This window comes from Pseudophryne corroboree, chromosome 6 (assembly GCF_028390025.1).
Source record: "Pseudophryne corroboree isolate aPseCor3 chromosome 6, aPseCor3.hap2, whole genome shotgun sequence".
Classification (NCBI taxonomy): domain Eukaryota; kingdom Metazoa; phylum Chordata; class Amphibia; order Anura; family Myobatrachidae; genus Pseudophryne; species Pseudophryne corroboree.
Genome location: NC_086449.1, coordinates 282,597,680 through 282,611,231, shown reverse-complemented (window position 1 = coordinate 282,611,231; position 13,552 = coordinate 282,597,680). Strand labels below are relative to the sequence as shown.

The 13,552-nt window shown below is 45.0% G+C and overlaps 1 protein-coding gene across 1 annotated transcript in view; it reads right to left on the bottom strand.

Moving 5' to 3' along the window:
• LOC134932055 (tropomodulin-3-like) overlaps positions 1-9,648 on the bottom strand; it is a 282,067-nt gene extending 272,419 nt beyond the window's left edge. Inside the window, exon 1 of the mRNA XM_063926090.1 lies at positions 9,626-9,648. The gene's annotated coding sequence lies outside the window, so the exon portion shown is untranslated. The remainder of the gene's footprint in view (positions 1-9,625) is intronic.
• Between the last annotated feature and the right edge of the window lie 3,904 nt (positions 9,649-13,552).

The window sequence follows — 13,552 nt, the reverse complement described above, 5'->3', positions numbered from 1 at the left end:
CCCCAGTCTCCCCCACAATTATAAGCTGTGTGAGCTGAGCAGTCAGACAGATAATCAGATATATATAATATTATATATAGATAATAGATGATGCAGCACACTGGCCTGAGCCTGAGCAGTGCACACAGATATGGTATGTGACTGAGTCACTGTGTGCTGTGTATCGCTTTTTTCAGGCAGAGAACGGATTATAAATAAAACTGGTGGTCACTATCAGCAAAACTCTGCACTGTACTGAGTACTCCTAATGCTCCCCAAAATTAGTAAATCAAGTGTCTCTCTAATCTATTCTAAACGGAGAGGACGCCAGCCACGTCCTCTCCCTATCAATCTCAATGCACGTGTGAAAATGGCGGCGACGCGCGGCTCCTTATATAGAATCCGAGTCTCGCGATAGAATCCGAGCCTCGCGAGAATCCGACAGCGTCATGATGACGTTCGGGCGCGCTCGGGTTAACCGAGCAAGGCGGGAAGATCCGAGTCGCTCGGACCCGTGAAAAAAAACATGAAGTTCGTGCGGGTTCGGATTCAGAGAAACCGAACCCGCTCATCTCTAATATCTATATCTATATATATCTATATATATATATATATATATATTTCAAAAAGAACTGGCACTCACCCCAAAGTTATTGCTCCGGTGGCCTCTGGTATAATAAGTATAAGCAGACAGTGGAAGCATGCAGCGGCACTCGGAGACTGATTCCAAAAAATTAAGGTGCAAAAATAGGTGATTTAATCCATGAAAACAGCAACACAAAGGTGACCAACGTTTCGGGGCGCTGACGCCCCTTTGTCAAGGTGATACAAGTGCTTACAACATTCACATACCTTTAAATAAGCCAGAAGACCCGCGAACGGGACACACGCCACGGAAGGAAGGTGAGAACGGGAACCGCTCCGTGCACTTCCGGGTGTGGTGACATCAGCACGCTCCTACGCCGGGGTCCGTCTCTTCCTGGATACCCGCAGTTTACTCGGTCGCTAAGGAAGCCGGCGCTGTGGTAACCAAGGGAGGGATAGACGTAGGTGCAGCTGCCAAAAAACAAATGTGAACTTAAACTGTAGTGAAAATATGTGTACTTGGCAAAAGCATATATATATACATAAAACTGGCTGTGAATTATGTTTAAAAATTACAGGAACTGAAAGAAGCAACATATACAGAATTAGGAGACACAGGCTGGATGTAACCTATGAAGAAAAAAGATGTTAATGTTAATATGTTTTTTTGTAGCTATAACTGGGAAAAAATCTTCCTGTAAAATTAATAACTTGCTGCAAAACAATTAATTTCAGTTACATACAATAAAATGAAACCTTGTTAGCATAAGTCCAACCCTTCAATTATGAAATACACTCCAGGCTATTTTATCATTAAGACCTTTTGGTCTGATGGTATCAAGAGTGTAAATCCACCTAGCCTCAAGGCGTAAGAGCTGTCCCCCACGGTCGCCTCCACGTAAGGATTTGGGGATATGATCAATGATCTGAAAATTCAGGTCATGAAGCGAATGTTGACATTCAGCATAATGTTTGGCAACCGGTTGATCAGAAGACTTCCCTGTGATAGCATATTTGATGGCGGATCTATGCATGGCAAAACGTTCTCGTGCGGTACGGACGGTCTTGCCTACGTACTGTAGCTTGCAAGGACATGTGATTAAATATACAATGTGGGTGGTGGTGCACGTAATGACATGCCTGATGTTAAAAGATTTTCCTGTAGAGGTAGATAAAAAAGATGGCCCAGGTTGAATATTAACACATGTTTTGCACCCAAGACACCTGTAACATCCTGGGAGTTTGGTCATAAAATTTGTAACGGGCTGTTCCCCAAAACCCGTTATATCAGAGTGCACCACGTAGTCCTTTATACTTCTGCTTTTCTTGAAGCATGTGAGGGGTCTCTTTTTCTTAAATACAGGTAACTTCTTATCAGTAGATATAATAGGCCACATTGCTTTCAGGGCTCGTGGTATCACAGGGCTGGCGGTGGTATATTTGGTAACTAATGGTACCAAATCCTCTTGTTTCTTAGGTTTTTGCTGTAGCAGTTCCTGTCGTGGAATGGCTGCAACTTCTACCTTATGTTTGGAAAGCTCGTTAACATCGTAACCTCTGGCAGTAAAACGGTTAACTACTGTAGACAAGGCCTGTTCCAATTTAGATGGGTCACTGGTTATTCTTGCGGCTCTTATTAATTGGGACCTTGGTAAACCTTTTTTCAAGGCTCTTGGATGGTGACTGTTAGCTCGCAGTAAAGTGTTCTTATCGGTAGGCTTGTAAAAAATATCAGTGGTAATGTAACCGTTAATGATGGAAATCTGCACATCTAGATAATTGAGAGTATGTGCATTACTTTCTGCCGTTATCTTAATTGGGGATTGACGATTGTTAATTGTGCTAACCAGTTGTTCGAAAAGCAATTGTCCACCCGTCCATAGGATGAACACGTCATCGATGTAACGTGAGTAATGTAAAATGTGATCTCGAATGGAAGCATCAGCAAAAAGCAAAAAACATAGCTTGTTCCTCTTGCATCATGTACACATTAGCAAAGGAAGGGGAGACGTTGCTTCCCATAGCACACCCGCTAGTTTGGCAAAAATACTTCCCATCGAACAGAAAGTAGTTCCTAGTCAAGGTGAGTTCCAGCAACTTGAGAAATAAATCTATGTTGATGGTAGTCAGATTTTCTTTAATGAGGAACTGTCTCATGGCTGCCAAGCCCTGGGTATGGGGGATGCATGTGAATAAGCTACAGATATCGATGGTACAAATTAAAGTACCTTCGGGTATGTTCGAAAGACCCGCTAGATGGTTCAAAATAGAAGTAGTGTCCTTTACAAAATTAGGCTGTTTCAAAATGAGTGGTTGGAGTATGCTGTCCAGAAACACGGATACAGGTTGATACAATGATTGGTGGGCAGAGATTATGGGTCTGCCGGGGGGGGTTTGAGTGGAATTTTTATGTACTTTAGGCACAGTAAACAGAATTGGAACCTTGGGATGTTGTTGTTTTAAAGCCCGACATAATTTTTCAGAGATGTAGGAAGATTTACAAGCTTGGTCCAAGATCCTGTCTACCTCCTGTTTGTATTTAAATGTAGGATCAGAAGGTAGGCTCTTGTAGACAGATGCATCACTTAACTGCTTGTATATTTCTGCCTTGTAATCGGCCAAATTCAATATCACAATCCCGCCCCCCTTGTCGGCGGGGCGGATAACGATATCTTGGTATGATCCAAGTTGTTTCAAGGCTTTGAACTCAGATCTAGAGAGGTTGTGATGTATCTCTTGTGAAGCAGCCGTATATTTAGTGACGGAGTCATCTAAAAGCCTGGTAAAGGTTTTGATTGACGCGTTGCTGGATTGAGGATCAAACGTAGAGCCATTTCTGCTATTAATGAATTCTTGATGTGGATCAGTGGGTGCGACCGGATGGTGTTCCTGAAAATACTCCTGTAACCTCAGCTTACGGGAAAAGTGATGTAGCTCAGCTTGCCACGTAAGGCCATCAAATTTACTGGTGGGAATAAAAGATAGGCCATTATTAAGCACTTTGATTTCTGTTCCCGTGAGAGTGCGGTCGGAGAGATTGAAAATCAAACTTTCCTCCTTGTGGAGGTGTTTCTGGATCCTGCGATTTTGTTTGCCCCTGCGGGTGGACGGCCTCTTGTTTTGGTGGTTTCTGCCACCACGGAAGAGGTCCCTAAAGGGACAGCCGCAGGGTCTGTAGGTCCGTCGGAATCAGCCACGTTGAATTCATTATCGCTGTTAGAAGTAGCATAGTCACGATTGCGTGACTCTCCTCGTTTGCGCCAAGTGTATTTAGATCTCTGGTTGTAGGGTCGATGGTTCCCAGGTTCCCCTCCGGCCACCCATCTGTATACTCTGTTCAATTCATAGTCCTCTCGGACAGTAGCGCATTTGTTGCGTTTGAATCTGACCAGCTCTTTGCGGTAATTTTCACACTGTATCTTTAATTTCTGGACTAAAGCTTGGTTGGCTTCCAGCAATAAAGTGTCTCTGTGCTCCTATTTTCACTACAGTTTAAGCGCCGGCTTCCTTAGCGACCGAGTAAACTGCGGGTATCCAGGAAGAGACGGACCCCGGCGTAGGAGCGTGCTGATGTCACCACACCCGGAAGTGCACGGAGCGGTTCCCGTTCTCACCTTCCTTCCGTGGCGTGTGTCCCGTTCGCGGGTCTTCTGGCTTATTTAAAGGTATGTGAATGTTGTAAGCACTTGTATCACCTTGACAAAGGGGCGTCAGCGCCCCGAAACGTTGGTCACCTTTGTGTTGCTGTTTTCATGGATTAAATCACCTATTTTTGCACCTTAATTTTTTGGAATCAGTCTCTGAGTGCCGCTGCATGCTTCCACTGTCTGCTTATATATATATATATATATATATATATATATATATACATACACACACACACACACACACACACACACATCAGTGGCGCACCCAGGGGGGGGGGGTTCTGAGTACCCAGAAACCCCCCCCTGATGGACCAAATCAATTTTATTGCTAATTGTGGCTTACGGGTATAGCTCCGCCCACTCGCGGCATTAGGCTCCGCCCACTTGTGGCATTTTGCCGCGATTCGCGGACCCACCGGGTAGAGCTACACACACTGACCTCTCTCAGCCAGCTGCAGGTGACCAGAGCTAATGGTTACAACCAGTGGCGTAAGTTTGTCCCAGTTGCCCGGAGGCAAGAAAAATATTGGTGCCGCCCATACACACATAGAGAGAGAGAGAGAGAGAGAGAACAGATCCGGCACTCATCAGTTAATAGCTGCTGGTATACGTGCTCCGGTGCCCTCCTTCCAGCCCTTACGGACTATATATGCAGTGGAGATTAGTAGTGGCGGCAGTCAGGAGACGAATAAGTACTTATTCATCTCCTGAGTGCCGCCACTACTGATCACTATATATATATATATATATATGTATATATATATATATATATATATATATATATACATACACACATACATATTTGCTCCTGCATAGCAAGCCTGCAGATTCTAACTATATGAAGCTACTACAAAACCGTTGCAACTAGGTAGATCTATGTAGGGGTCCAACCACACACTACATAGATCTGCTCAGTCACTCATAATGCTGATTATTTCTCTGACAATTAATTTGCAAGTGACATATCCAGGATTAGAACCCACAACCTATTACACTGGAAACATGCACCTTACTGATGGAGATATCTGCTCTTGCATAGGAAGTATGAGAATTCTAACTACAGTATATGAAGTTACTTGTAATTGAGAAATAATTTCATATAGTTAGAATTCTCATGCTTCCTTTATAGGGGCAAATAGCTTCATCAGTAAGGTGTCTGCTTCCAGTGTATCTATAATAAAGAGGGTGTGATCTGTAAGGTGTAGTGGTTAGTGAGGAAGTCGGCTACGGAAGAGATACCGGTGGCTGTCATTTAACTTAAATGATTAATGTCGCTGAACACATGTAACAGGAGGAGAGGTGCCCCCCTTCAAAGCAGGAGCCCGGCGGCAGCTGACTCCGTTGCCTCCCAGAGTTCTGCCTCAAGTTACAACAAGTCTTGAGGCTGCCTACGCTGAATGTTACTACCACACAGACTGATCCCTTCCTAGCTGACCTCGGTAAGGAACTTCTCCCTTCAATAAACCATTGCTTCATATTCATAAGGGCTTTGAAAACAGTATACAGTACCAACATTTTGCACTGATTTTTTGGTTTAATGCTATATATATATATATATATATATATATATATATATATATATATATATATACACACACACACACACACACACACACACATTTTTCAAGCCAAATTGACAAGTTTAATAGCACCAGGAAAAGCTAATGGGAACATAACTAATTGAATACATTATTTAAATATAAAGAGTAAATAATAATATAAAAATTATCTATATGGAAAACTACTGTAGGCTACTTGATTGAGGGGGTAATTCAGACCTGATCGCTCGCAAGTGTTTTTTTGCTGTCCTGTGCTTAGATACTTTGCCGCCCATAGGGAAGTGTATTTTCGCTGTGCAAGTGTGTGTTCACATGTATAGCTGAGCTGCACAAACTGATTTTGTGCAATCTCTGAGTAGCCCAGGACTTACTCAGCCGCTGCAATCACTTCAGCCTGCCCGGGACCGGAATTGACGTCAGACACCCACCCTGCAAATGCTCAGACACGCCTGCGTTTTCCCTGACACTCCCAGAAAATGGTCAATTGCCACCCACAAATGCCCACTTCCTGTCAATCTCCTCGGATCGCCTGTGCAATCGCTTTTTTTGCACCATCCCGTCGCTATGCACCAATGCCCGGTGCAGTCATCCGACGAGCCTGCGCATTGCGGTGCATATGCATGCGCAGTTCAGACCTGATCGCAGGCTGTGAGAAAACGCAGCCTAGCAATCAGGTCTGAATTACTCCCTGAGATATAAATATATTAATAGCACCTAAAGTCTAAAATCATAGTGAAGTGAGGTGTAGATAGGAGTTCGGTATTTATTACTGACAGCGGCATCCTCCATCCTCCAGAATGCCGGTAGCGGGGCGAGCACTAAAAGTCGCCTTGTGGGATTGCTGCGCTCGCCACTCTGTGGGCATCCACGAGTGGAATAGCCCTGTTGTGTTGGGATTCCGGCTGGCGGCATTGTTGGTTGTTAGGATTCCGGAGTCGGTATCCTGACCGCCGGGATCTCAACAGCCGGCAAATTAAACGTATCCCATAGAAAGTGGGGAAATTTGTCATATGGAAAAAACCCCCCTTTACAAATCCTGCGTTTGCCCCTGTACATACACACACACACACACACACACACACACACACACACACACACACACACACACACACACACACACACACACATACACACAGCCCAGTGCCTATCCTGATTGCAGAGCTGTAACACTATTTTATATCTATATCAGGGGTGGCCAACCAGTCAGAGACAAAGAGCCAAAAAAAATGTGTTAGGTACGTCAAAGAGCAGACATCGAGCCGAAGGCACACATGCAAAAATGGGGTGTGGCCTTGTGCCTTCTAGGCCACGCCCCTGGTATAAAATACATCGAAAAAGCCAAATCCAACATAAAATACACTGAAAAAGCTACTTCCACATAAAATAATTGTAAAAGCCAGACCCACATAAAATATATTGAAAAATACAGATTCACATAATACACTTCAGCTCCCCCATGTGTCACTCCAACCAACACCCTCTTGTCACTCCAACCAGCACCCTTCTGTCACTTCAACCAGCACCCTCCTGTCACTTCAGCCAGCACCCTCCTGTCACTTCAGCCAGCACCCTCTTGTCACTCCAACCAGCACCCTCATGTATCACTTCAGCTTCCCCCAATTCATGCCACTGCAGCAGCCCCTTATGTGTCCTCTGTTTGCTGGTGGGTGTCTTATCTCTAGTATCTGGCTCCCTCAGTTCTAAAGGTCCATACACACTGAGCGCTTTTCCCCGCTGCCCAGTGATGTCAGCGGGGGTGAGCGGCTTTCCATAGCAGGACGCTATGGAAAGCTGCTCACCCCGCCGTTCATCTACTGGTAATACCAGCAGATGAACGGCGGCCGCCAGCGATGAAGCGGGAGCGTGCATCAGCCCTCACCGCTCATGGTTTGGCCATACATACTGGGCGGCTCTGAGCTGAAAGCAGCTCAAAACACCAAAAGTGAGCAGCTTTCAGCTCCAAATCGCCCATTGTGTATGGGACTTAAGTCCTCGTAGTGCTGCTGCGTGTTTTTCTAGAGAGCAGTGGTTACCGTATCTGTTGTGGTCATGTGACTTTCTGTGTTAGGAGCCACATTTGAACAAGAAAAGAGCCGCATGTGGCTCAAGAGCCACAGGTTGTGTGTGGGGGGGGGGGTCAAGGCATGGATGAAGATGGTGCATTGCTGTACAGATTGGGGAGAGGGCTGGTGACCCCTCTCACCGATGGGAAAACATTGGGGATCTTTGTAATAAGTCGGTTCGTGAAATTTTATCCCTGCTGGATATTCCATGGTCAACTGTAACAGGAACTCAGCAACGTAAAATCACAGGGGTCAACGACTGCTAAGGTGCCTGGTGCATAAAAGTTGCCATCGCTCTGCTGATTTCATAGCTGAAGAGTTCCGAACTTACACTGGCATTGATGTAAACACAAAAACTGTGCAGCAGGAGCTTAATGGAATGGGTTTCCATGACTGAGCAGCTGCATGCAAGCCGCACATCACCAAGTCCAATGCCAAGCGTCGGATGGAGTGATCAGAGCCGGCCCTAGCCAATATGATGCCCACACAATAGCACCCCCCAATTTAAATTACGCCACACAGTACTGTAACTTTATTCACATTTGATCATGCGATAGTGTCCATAATTCACATTACATCCCACAGTAGTATCACTTTACCTTATAAACGTTACTCCTCACAGTAGAGCTCCTTATTCACATTACATCACAGTGAATTGCTCCTTATTTACATTACACCACACCATATTGCTCTTTATTCATATTAGACGACACAGTAATGCCCTTACTATACGCAACGCCACATAGTAGACCACCTTATACACATAATGCCACACATTAGTAATGCATTTATACACAATTCCACACAGTAATGCCCCTTACACATATGAGACACATCATTAATGTCCTTATAAACATAATGCGTCTTACACATTATGACAACCTTTATTAATGCCCTTTTACACATAATGTCCCTGACACATATGCCGCACATTATTAGTGTCCCTATACACATAATGACACACATACAGTAGTACCCTGTTACACATATGCCGCACATTATTAATGCCCTTATACACATAATGACACACATAGTGCCCCTTACACATATGTTGCACATTATTAATGCATTTTTACATGACACACATAATGCTCCTTACACATATTCCGAACACTACTGCACGACCAACCCACTCACACACAGCACTCACACTGCCACTAACACTGTGACTTCTGCCTCTGCTTGGATACAGATGTGTCCTTATAAATCTTGCCTCAATGCAAACGTCGGGCACCTTTTTTTTTAATTAAAATGCATCTTATTTGCATTGCTATGTGGCTAGTGAGACTGTAGCTGTATCTGCATATGAAATGCTACACACAGACTATAGGCAGGCCGCATATCATTTTAGAAGCTGCTGATGCCCCTAGGCATATCAAATGCCCTAGGCAATTGCCTAGTTTGCCTATGCCTATGGCCGGCTCTGGGAGTGATGTAAAGTACACCGACACTGGACTGTGGAGCAGTGGAAATGTGTTCTGTAGAGTGACGAATCACACTTCTCTGTTTGGCAGTCAGAGATTGCCAGCCAGGCCAACTTATCCAACATCAGTGACTGACCTTATAAATGCTCCTCAGGATGAATGGGCGAATGAGCACAAATCTCCACAGAAACACTCCAAATAACGAAACTGGAGGGTACAAATTGAAAAACATATTGCAACCGAATCTGAATTACTGCAGCGATGCGTGTTCCCAATACTCAGAGTAATCAATTAAAAAAGTGGCTGTGTTTTTTTTTTTTGCATTCAAAATCCTGTGGGGTGCAAAAAAAATGTGGGAGGTTACTTACCTGTGGGTTCCAGTTACCTGTTCTCGTCAAGTTCCCTGTCAGCTCCACTCCATGCTGAGTCATCCTTCCAGGCTGCTGGAAGGGAAGGAGGCTGCTGGAATGGGTGTCGGCTTATGCGGGGACTTTCTTCTGGTTACACTGGAAACACATGGAGGGGGTTGGGGGTTTACACACATGACATGGTGGGGGTCACACACACACCTGACAGGGAGTAACGGGGATCTCACACACACTCACACATATACACCACTGCTGAAGAAGACCAGCTTATCGGGATGCGGAGGCAGAAGACAGCGATGTATTAAGGACTAATTAAGCTAATTGGAATCTTCCAATTGCATAATTAGTCATTATGGGGTGTGTCAAAAGGGTTTCAGAGCAAGTCCTGATTAGACAATAAAGGCTATAGAAATCACTGCCGCTCATTTTCTCTACTTCAACTGAATACGAAAAATCCTGCTGCTGCACGGAAAAGCCAATGCCGCTGTTTAGAGAGAAAAAAATCTGTGCACAATTGAAATGTCTGTAAATCTCTATGCACATTTTAAGTCTTCCCCACCTGCAGTGCAACATTGTGACATATCTCACTACATTCTTCATTAATGAAAAATATAAATAAGAAAAGAAAGTACCTGGCGGACTTTGAAGATTGGAGGAATCCCAAAACTTGTAATATGAAAACTGTGTGTTTGTGGACATCTCCATAAACCTTTTTTTATTATATAAATAAACCTTTTATTCACCTGCTGCAAACTGCTATAAGTTATACCCCTTTCACATCGCACTAAAAACCCGGTATCGACACGGCATACTGCCGTGTCGAAACGGGTCCGTGTGCGATGTGAAAGGTCCTTTGGTGAATTAGCGGGTCGTCTGACCCGGTAATTCAACCCGGTAAAAAAGAAGGGTTATTACCGGGTTGATTACCGGGTCAGGCGCAGTGTGAATGGGAGCCGTTCCGATGCGACACGGCTCCCATTCACAGTATAGGCAGAGGCGGCGCAGGAGATGAGCTCATCTCCCGGCGCCGCCTCCACCCCCGCCCCTGCTGCTGCTGCGCCCTCCGCTGCTATGGCAACCGACCCGGTATATATATTGCCGGGTCGGAAAGCCAGCAACGGAGCGCAAATGCCGGATCCCACCCGGTAAGTACACGTTTCTCTTACCGGGTAGGATCCGGCATTTGCGATGTGAAAGCAGCATTGATTAGTAATAACATAGCTATGTTGTGTAGTGAAGAGAAAAGTGACAAGCCATTGAGTCTGTGGGAGAAAGCTACAGAAATATTCCTTACAGCTCTACCACACAGGGATATTTATTTCACCAATAAATCCATAAACAGTCAGACTAATGTGCAAATAGCTATTCATACAAAACAGATAACCACAATACTCTCATTTCAACATGAGACAGAAATCATACGTCCTTTTATGATACTGTCTAGGATCTGTTGTGCTATGGCAAAATGTAAAGAGCTACAATCAGGGGCATATTAAGTGAAGAGGAGGCCTGTGTGTAGCATCCGTCCGGTCCCCCTCCTCTCTAGCTGGCAGCGCAGTAAGCTCTAGTAGACCCTAGCGCTGCGCTAGAGGCTAGTGCGCAAGTCTCTGGGGAAATGCGGTGAAAATGTCCGCTGCGCCATTTTCCCAGTGATTTATGCAGCACTGCTGCCACCGACGCAGGACGCAGACTCCCAGGGGCCTGTGTGCATCGTATGCCCTGCACCCATTATAGATATGCCACTGGCTACAAAGTATGTTAAAGGACAAATGATAATAAGTAGAAGAAGAAAAATAAGAAGAATTATTAAAGAGTATTAGAAATACCACATCTACAATCAGTGCCAGATTAAGGTCCACATGGGCCTGGAGCTGAAATTTCTGAAGGGCCTATTTTGAGTTGCTGCAGCGGGTGTGACTAGTGATGTGGGGGACATGACCAGTGCTGTGGGGGTGTGGTCTGAAAAGGGGGCGTGATCTGAGTTATGGACTGTGGCTAGTACAGATGGAGCTGCGCTCATCTGAGGCAGCTCCATCGCAAACGAGCACTCTCGGCGTGACTAGGCAATCCGTCCACCAAGTCACGCCGGGAGTGCACAGAGACGCTCTCCCATTCATAGAATAGGAAAGTGTCTCTGTCTGGGCACGCGTGCCTGCCCGGATGGAGACGCTCTCCCATTCTAGTGAATGGGGCGCGTCTCCGTCACGGGTGCCCACGCCCAGTTGAAGACAAAGACGCTGAGTCCTAGGTACATTTTGGCAATCATCTCAATTGCCTTCCCCACTATGCTTAAATTAACAGTGTAATGTGAGTCTACAAAAGTAAATGGTGCTTGTTAACGTGACAAAAAATATAAAATGTCTGATACAGTAATACGAGTAGAACATATGTATGTTTTATAAAGTTTTACAATTATGTAAATGCAAACAGTAATAACAAATCTATGACATCATAGTGTATTGAACAAATATAATAAAACTTGGTCATAAAAGTGGTACAAAATAGATATTTTAACCTCAAAAAATGTCAGCAACGTAAGCAATGAATATAGGGTCCTGGTATGTTTAATTCCATACAAAAGCGCTTAATCTGCATTTACAGTATTCTAGGGTTGAGCCATTCACCTGAAAAATATCACAGTTTCCTGAAGTAAATTGCAATAGTGCAGTAGTAAAGACAGCAGCTTTAAATCATTGGCAGCTGTAAGTGCTGACCATACAGGGTAACAAAACAGAAAGCAGCGTGAACATACCAGTCAAGTGTTCTTTTTACTCTATGGAGTCCCATTCGTGGCAGGTAGAAGGGGTGGTAGTCATGTGACCGCCGGTCGGCTGACCGACAGTCACATGACCTCCTCCGTGAGCCCGACGGCTCACTATCTCGATGGTCGGCATGCCGACCAACAGGGACTATTTCCACTCGTGGGTGTCCACGACACCCATAGAGTGGGAATAGAACCCGCAGGTCGCCACCGAGCCCGCAGCGCTGCGTCTGATCCCGGCGTCGGTATGCTGCCGGGATCCCGGCGTCGGTAAGGTCTCCCGTACTACACCCGGTAGAAGAAACCCCCTTATTACCATGGTGTTGTGGTATGTGTAGCTGGATTGCAGAGCAGCAGTCCCATGTAGATGGCGCACTATGTGCCTAATTCAGTAAAGATTGCAGTTTCTGCGATCACATAGTTGCCGCTCAGAAATAGAGAAAAAACGCCCATCGTAAAAATTGTGAATGCATCACAATATAAGGGGTGATCGCAAAATCATACTTTAATTACCGGAACATCGAAGATTTTTCCTATCTACGCCAGGCAAGCTCGTCCACATTTTTTGCTAAACAAGAGGCTGGAAGTGGTCATCGCTAACGTCAGAGGCACTCCTTAAAAACGCCTGGGCACGCCTGCGTCTTTTCAGGCATACCCAGAAAACAGCGGCTTCCTGTCACTCAAACAGCGGTTGCATTGTGATCACAATGTGTATGCATTTTCTGTCGCTATGTTTGCTAGCGCGTGCGCAATGCGAACGCTGAGCATGCGCAGTTGTTTGATAATCGGCCAGAGTGCGAATCGCAAATTTTGCAATCCAACCTGAATTAGGTCAATTATGCGCACTTACTTGTTACAAACTATGCAAGTGTCTGGCAGCATCAGCTTGAGCTCCCTGTCCCTGTAGATAGTGGTTACCTTTGGCTTTCTTGAATAAAGACAATTACATTGTAATGTTTATAAGTGAGGGCATTAAATGAAGGTGCCAGCATCAGATGCACTTATTCTGTAGTTCAGGGGTGTATTCTCTTTAAATGCAACATTGCGGTCAGCACTGTCTCAAGACTCAAAGGTAAATATTCTGCCTGTACTACACTACCTCACCCATCACAGAGCATCAGTGACGACTACATAATACAGAGAGCACCAGTGACGCATATAATACA